We start from the raw sequence: 8,772 nt of genomic DNA, 5'->3' as shown, positions 1-8,772 counted from the left end.
TAAACATTTTCTCCTCTTTCATCAACTGGCATAGAATGTTAAGTGTAATAAATTTTCCCTGTTTTCTTAAAGAGATAATTCAAGGTCTTTCTTACGCTAATGAAAATATATTTAGATCTCTTTAAATTTTCTTTGTATCATCGTAATCTTCTCGCCAAGCATTGGCAACACCAATACTTTAAAAACTCAACATTTGAACAGACTGTCCGACTTTACTCAAACTACTCTGACGTGCTCTAGTAATAATGGATGATAATTGTTATTCACTCATTGCACTCATACAAAATAAACTGGCAAAGCCGCTGCTTCGTCGTCAGTAACAACGTCCGGTGTTGACCTTCAGGCGGTCATGATGGCAGTCGATCATGGAATCGACTACGCCACCCTCGGAGCGAAGATTCGTGCGGCAATGAAGTCGGGACAATCTGGTCCCGGAGGTCCTGGTCGTGGAGGCAAGCCCCTATCGATGCCTAGGGTGCTCGGTCAGCCCGAGACAGCGGCAAAGACGTTGAAGGCGTACAGGGAGTATCTTAATAAGGAGGAAGTTCAGAAGATTTTCGACGAAAAGCTGGACTTCCGCGATGCAAACGTATTCATCCAGTCACAGGTAAAGAAGCACACACGCATACACACACACGCACACACACACACACACACACACACACACACACACATATCTCTCTCTCTCTCTCTCTCTCTCTCTCTCTTTCTCTCTCTCTCTCTTTCTCTAGATATACATATGAATGATTACACGACTTGTAATACTTTCGGAGATGTCAATGGCAATCATCTTCATACAAATTGAGTTACCACAGGGATTTAATGAAGCATCAGCATGGCTAATAAAGTAGTGGCGAGTAGGCTATAATCTTTATGTCTTATGGAACTGTATACTTTATTCAACGCATTATCAAGACGCATTTTCAATATTTTCTGCCAGCATGATGTAATATAAAAATGGACAACATAGCCCCCAAACCATCCCCCCCCCATCATATTCACATGTATTCTTTATTCATATATTAAATTAGAAATGAAGATTAAATTGAATAAAACAAAAGGAAAAAAAATCTACATACTTGGCCGGTATTTTCTGCCAGTATACAAATGGACAGCATATCTCCCTCCCCTGCAGTGCCTGAGGGAGGCCCCATCCCCCCCCCCCCAAAAAAAAAGAAGAAGTTTGGTGTAATAAATCATATTCTCAGGTAGTTGTCAGCAAGAATACGTGGAACAACAACTTGGAGATACTCGGGGGAGGGGGAGACCTCTCTCCCCGTCTCAGTATGTTTGTATATAAACAAAATTGAATTCAATTCTGTTAAATATTGACAATAACCAATCGAATAAGGATAAAAGAGTAAGTATAAGATCTCAATAATCAATCAATCGTTTCAGAGAGCCCAGCTGGAGCTAAGTCTGGAATTCCTCGATGAAAATGGATTGAGTCATCTGAAACCAATGTTTGGACTAGACAAAATCTTCACTCTGAGGGCACTTGGATTCGCTTGCTACAACGATTGTCCCATGGTACGTAGACTCTATCAAATAAGTTAAGAATGAACAAAAAAAAAAAAACCTGCTTAAAACGTCTTAAATGAGGAGAAGCTTTGATTTTCATAGTTTTTGTTTTGTTTTCTTCTTTGGTTTGTGTTTATGTGTGTGTCAATGATGAACGTAGCATAAAATACGGAGGGTCAAACGTGCATTTTCCCTTCCCAGTCTGTACTGGGCAGATTTTTGTTGTTTTATTTGTTCGTGCCATTTTCCCAGTTGCACCGTCTCGTTGGTCTTTCATGGGGTCCAGTTAGATGTGAGACGGGACCACTTTACCAAGTTATGCACCCTGCACTTAACGATGAATACATGTAAATGAATGAAGCGATTTTTTGTGTGCATGAGTTGTGACTCTCTCACACACACGACACCTCCCTTTTATGCCCTATCCGAGGTATCTTTACAGAGTGTTACGGGATGATTATACACAACATTGCTCAGTTAGACTCGGAAATCGATCGGGTCCTTTGGATCTGGCAGTCTGGAGGCAGACGCTCTTGCGCCCGTGTTGTGCGCTACAGTGAACGACACGGCTCTAGAGTTTATGAAGATTTCTTTTTCTTGTCTTCAGTGTCATCATTAAGTCATGGCTTGGGACTGCCATTGAAGCAAGTGAATTTTGTGTAGATTAGAAATTCGTGAAAGTGACACCCCTTCCTGCAAGGAAATGATGCAGATAAATCTTCTTCAGCCGAAAAATTGACAATAAAACGACTTTTTCTCTTAATGTCAGTTTTACTCATAAGTTTTTACCACTTTCTGATGATTTCTTCCTACGTTATCTTTCATCAGAGAGGTTTTATAATGTGATATAGTATAACATATGTGATATGATATAATTCGTAATATTATACAGATATTGACTGGTACGGGGTGGAATATAACATTCCTTGGACCGCCAGGAGTTACATTTTCCCGAGGAAAAATAATGATCACGAGGGAAAATGTTACTCCCTGGCGTTCCAAAGATTGTTAAATTCCAACCCCTACTAGTCGATATATGTTACGTTAGATGGTCTTGATTACGCTTTACAAAAGAGTACATTACTGCTTGTAGTGTTAGGTCTACTAACTAACGACATATAATAACGTTAGGCTCATGTCCAATAACGACTTTAATTAGTACTAACATTAGGCTCAAGTCCAGTAACGACGCTACTTACGTTAGGCTTCGGGGTAGGTCTACCGGCTGACTTAAATAGGGGTCTGCTTAGTGTGCGTGCTGGACCAGACCTTGAATTGGACTATTTGTAAGTCTACGCCTGTTTGTCTTTTTGTCTCTGTTGTTGAACTCAGTAGGCATATGTCTCGATAAGTAGGACATAGGCCCTAACGGTTAGATCTACACTCACAAAACAACTTTCACAATGTTCACAATGTGTGGAATGTGGGGCGGAAGGTGATTGTTATTGTCCGTTATCATTGTGAATAATGTGAATGTCATTGTGAATATAATTGTGAATGCTACTGGTTCTATGGCAAGCCGAATTCTCGCTGGTTTCGGCATCTCTGAGAGTGCAAAATGATCACATTTTGAAAATTGCAAGGGTTGACAAAAATGCTCCTAAAATCATAACACATTCACCCAAATTAAAGAACTTGGTGTCATTCTATTGGAAAATGAATGGCTTTCCTAATATTGTGCAAAATAATGACACATTTGCAGCAATATTGCTGAAATTAAAGATCTTAGGTGTTCCGTCATTAAATGGGCCGCCCTGTATAGACGATAGTTCGTAGACGAAACAGAATTAGACCATGTGGGTTGAGACTACATGACCATTAGGCGAAGTGGGAGTAGATCAAGTGATAGAATGATCACCTCTTTGTTGGCGAAAGAGGTGAGATCAGGCTGCTTTTCTTTAGCCCACCATCAGTTGATCGACTCGACAAAACTTTCAAGGAACTGCGCAATCTCAATAAAACTTTTCTTTGCCTTTTGAATTCCACAGCTAAAATTCTTTCTTCCAAAGTTGATTCTTTTTCTACAGCAGGTGTTTGTTTGCTTGCTTGTTTCATTTCTATTATGAAAAGATAGCGAGATAGTAGTCCATATTCAGCTGCAAAAAGCAGCTGCTTAGCTTTGATGGGGTCCAGTTGGATGTGAGGTGGACCACTCCGCCGGTTAAACACCCTGCTCTTTGCGGTGAATAAATGAAGCGAAGTATTGACATACATTAGTTATGACTCTCTCACGCTCTAGACCTCCCTTTCATGTCCTATCCGCGAGGGACAGAGTGTTTTGTTTCTTACTACAGGCGACGGGATAATTACACACAACGTTGCTCATTATGGGACCCGGGAATCGAACCCAGGTCCTTTGCATCATGAGGCAGACGCGCTACCGACTGAGCTAACTCAATCGTTTGACACATTCACCACATTCATGATAGTGGGTCAGCAACCTCATCAAGCAACTTCTTTTAAAAAAAACAAAATATGAATGCAGACTGTACGCAAAAGCCTTGAAATACATAAAAAGACAGTGTAGAAAGATAAAATACGAACATGATTGTCCTGTTCTAATCTCACCAACGGTCGGGTCTGCACTGCATTCTTTGAAAAATAAAATAGTGACATTATCACGTTCGACGTTAGCGATGTTATATCACTGACAATGTCAGAACCCTTTGGAGAAGCTGCCGTAACACCGGTGAAGCTACTCTGGATGAAATGGCGCTGTTTCTCCGCTAGATGATTGTACAACGAACAGAAAATTCAGAGGTAGGCGTAGCTGTGAGGAGAGTAATGGTATGTCACTGTCAGTATGTTTGACCTTAGGTCATTGCCACCTTTCTTATCATTATCGTCATCAACGTTAGCAATTAATAGATGGTACTGGTTCAGATTTTTTCCCAGTGCCTTCTGGAGTCCCACAGGGGTCTCGGCTGGGCCCTCTGTTCTTTACTTTATACACAAGTAATCTGATCAAAAATGTGTATGAAAAGTTTCCTGGTGTATCCTGTCACTGCTATGCAGATGACACACAGATGTATTTGTCGTTCACACCTGACGCACTTGCTCAGCAGCAAAGCATCACTCACATGGAAATATGTGTTAATTATGTACGTGAATGGATGCTGCAAAACAAACTCATGCTGAATGACAGTAAGACTGAACTGTTATTGATTGGCACATCCAAGCAAATATCTAAACTTTCTTTTGATGGGATATCAGTTGGAAGCACCGTCATAAAGTCATCTTCCACTGTTAGGAATCTTGGAGTGTGTTTTGACACACATCTGAACATGGTAGCACACATCACAAATGTGTGTAAATCATCATACCATATGATATATAATCTTAGACGTATCAGGAAATATTTTGATGAGAACAGTATGAAAACGATCGTTCAAGCATGCATTGTCAGTAAATTGGATTATTGTAACGGGCTATTATATGGACTCCCTGATTCTCAAGTTGGGCGCCTGCAGCGAGTCCAAAACTCCTGCGCAAGGCTTATCTGTAACAAACCCAGGTTTTCAAGGATTATTCCTCTTCTGAAAGACTTACACTGGCTTCCGATTCGTAAACGAATATTGTTCAAGATTTTGTTGATTGTGTATAAGTCACTCATTGGTCAAGCCCCCAGGTATATATCCGAATTATTAATATTCAAATCTCATAGACACAGTCACAATTTGCGCAGTTTTAAGGACACTCTCCTTTTACAAATTCCAACATGTAAAACAAAAGTAACACTGGGAGACAGAGCATTTGCCTGTGCTGCTCCCAAACTCTGGAATGATCTACCATTAGAAGTCCGGAAATCCCCAACCGTAGCAGTTTTTAAATCACGGCTAAAAACACATCTTTTCATTTAATTGTTTATTATTATTAAGCACATCAGAAGCTTTTGCAGCGCAGAAGAATATATGTCTATAGGTTTTGCGCTTTATAAATTGATATATTATTATAATATTGTTATCATTATATTGTTATTATTATTGTCATATTGGAATCAACATTTCCCATGTATATCCACCTTCCGTATTAAATACACAAACAGGTGATGAAGGAGTTAGCGGATGCCAATACGATCAGAACAATTCTGGCAAAAACCAACACGGTAGCCGTCGGCGACACGGTTCCCGACTTGAACCTCGTAACCTTGGGCGGATCGACAGTTAGTCTTCAAGATCTGCACGTGAAAAAGGGTCACCCGCTAATGATTTTGGCTTCGTCAGCCTCCTGACCCCCGCTTCGGGTGAGATATTCCTGATTACTTGCGGGACAGTCATTGAAATGAATATATATATATATATATATATATATATATAATATATATGTATGTATGTTGATAAGGTAGTCCACGTGTTGGCAAGATAAAAAGATAAGTAACAAAACCGCAACAAAGTTCATGCTGTATTCACCAACGGTTTATTTCTTCACACAAGTTTTCGAGCGTCTCGCACCCCTTTGTATGAACACTTGAGAAAGGGCGGCGAGACGCTCGAAAATTTGTGTGAAGAAATAAACCGTTGGTGAATACAGCATGAACTTTGTTGCAGCTTTGTTACTTATCTTTTTATCTTGCCAACACGTGGACTACCTTATCAACATATATATATATATATATATATATATATATATATATATATATATATATATATATATGATGTAATATACTTGTACCTGTATATTCACAGTATTGTGTGCAAACATCATGAGTGTTAACACTATACTACTCCATACTATTACTACTGTTACTACTCCTAATTCGAGCTGCAGCCATAGCTTGCAGCCTATTCCATCTTGGCTTCCATAAATGGAATTGCACCTCCAAACCTGTCTTTACTATCTAGCATGACTGTCCTCAGTTCAGTTATGCTCTCAAGGCCTGTGTCCTTCTTCAGCACACGGATGAAAATGGCCCTACTTCTTCTTCTTCAGGGCTGCGATGAGAGTAGACTGTCTGTTGCCCTTTTTACTTTGAGTATATATGCATGAGATATGTAGGCCTACGCAGTGTGAAGGACATCTGTCGAAAGGCATGTCGTTATAAAAAAAAATACATCCTTAGCAACAGCATGTCATGGTTATTATGAAAAAGCCATTTGAACTTGGCAACAAGTTGCGGCACACATGCAAACACGACACCAATATTGCGTATCACAGAAAAGCACTCGGAAATTGCCCATGTCCAAAGGAAATTCTCACATCCATGATTTTCACAAACTCATGAAACTTGGAAAACAGAATAAGGTCTTGGCAATGAATACTCCCCCCCCCCATGATTTAGATTAATTAAGTATCGATCCACGCAAATATTATAAACCGGATCTAATGAACAGAAAAAAAATAACAAACACTCAACAGACGTTCATTTGTGATGTTCAACTTTTATGGACCTGCGTATAGTTACGGAACACATCCAAACACGACAACATGTCATAGAAAAGCACAAGAATGTTACTCATTTCAAAAAATATAGGGGCCTACTCTCACTTCAATATAATGGAAAACAGGCTGTGGTCCTAGCAATGTCTCCCCCCCCCCCCCCCATGACGCAGATATAAGCTTCGTATAGAGACAAATACTCTTAAACCGGAAATGAATGTAAACAAGCACGCAAAAAACGTTCATTTGCGATTTTTTTTTTTTTATAGGCCTGCGTAGTAGGCGGCACGCTGGCGTCTCTCGCCCGTGACTTCCGAAACCAGGTCGATTTCCTCGCTGTGTACTTGGCCGAGGCTCACCCGGTGGGTGACTGGGCGATGGGGACGAACGTCAGCTACATGAAGCAGCACCAGTCGCTGCAGGAACGAATGGCTGCGGCAAGGTGACGAACGTGTTGTTCTATTTTTAATTTTGTATAAATTTAACTGCCCCTACATCGATGATGATGATTGATCACTGATTGATTGAGACAATTGTGGCTAACATCACTAGTATATCACCTCTGTGATTTAAATATCAATCTTAACAGTAAAAATGATATCAGAAAATAAATAACATTGATAAAATATCAAGGTGGCAATAATATGAGACAAAAATACTTAGCACGAGCAATTATTTGTTACGTTGCAAACATCCTGTCTTTATTCCCCTTTTCTTCACATTATTGCTTGTGTAGGGCCTACCATCAATATTATACAATAAGCTTATCATACAGCAATAACGTACAACTTGTCTTATGTGTAATTCACGGCACAAATAAAATTACGATAGGCTAATTTAGATAGGTACGTTCTGAATTTGTATCTTAAGAATGTCGAATGATTTGACGCTGTTGTACCAATATCCATTTGAAAGAAATGATAACATACATGTAGATTTTTCTAGCACTTGACATTCTGTAATATGTATTGGGGATGATAAAGTAAACCTCGTTTGAAAACCCCAAAGTCAAAGAAAGATTTTACCGGGGTCGCATAATTATGAAAATCAATCAGTCAAGAGATCAATGGTTCAAAAAAAGAAAAAGAAAACAAATAATTGTCACATTATCATAAACATGTGTTCATTCTATCGTGTTTGCTAAAATTCACGTATCAATAAGAAAAAAAGTCGGAGGATAGACTTAAGTCACTTCAAATTCGACATGGGAGTACAGTAGGGATAGTCTAGTGCACTGTAGTAATTTGGTTATTGGCGCCCGAAGTGCATGAGGCGTTGTCTGTTATTTATAGACACCGCGCTGACATGCAGACTATTTTAAGTTGACATTCTCACGGAGGGCCTTGAGAGGGAATCGCTGGAAGTTCTGACTAGTCCCGATTCGGGACTCTTTTCTTTTTCTTCTCCAAATTGCGCCCTCATAGGCCTGTAGCGCGAGGCCTTTTAATCGCGACAGTCCACGTATCGCCAGTCCACTAACTGCTGCCCCCCCCCCCCCCGACTAGGCTCGAATTCCTACAACGCCATCAACGACGATATATTGGTATGCTCGCTCTCATTGACTGTACTGTGTGGAAAGCAAGACGAAGACAGTCAAGGCAGTGGACTAATAATTCAGTTCTGACAAGCTGTCGAGGGGACTTCCTTTCTCTCAGAATATGGTGACATGATTTGTGATAATAATCTTATACTCACCAACAACTTACTACTTTAAAAAAGGTCTACCTCAGTGAATTAATTAAGTTTGAGTCGTGCTTAACGGCGAAGAGCTTAACTTGAGAGAAGAACAAACCCCCTACAAGCCTTGGGGTTTTGGCCTACCGACCTTCGCAAAAACGCCCATTTACTATTACCAACATCACGGAGATACAAGTG

The 8,772-nt window shown here is 40.0% G+C and overlaps 1 pseudogene; it reads left to right on the top strand.

Moving 5' to 3' along the window:
• The first annotated feature begins 550 nt into the window (after positions 1 to 550).
• The window catches only part of LOC140242698 (type I iodothyronine deiodinase-like), a 23,258-nt pseudogene continuing 15,036 nt past the window's right edge, over positions 551 to 8,772 (top strand).

This window comes from Diadema setosum, chromosome 19, assembly GCF_964275005.1.
Source record: "Diadema setosum chromosome 19, eeDiaSeto1, whole genome shotgun sequence".
Lineage (NCBI taxonomy): Eukaryota > Metazoa > Echinodermata > Echinoidea > Diadematoida > Diadematidae > Diadema > Diadema setosum.
Note: the sequence above shows the minus strand (reverse complement) of the source record. Positions and strands in the feature narration are given on the sequence as shown.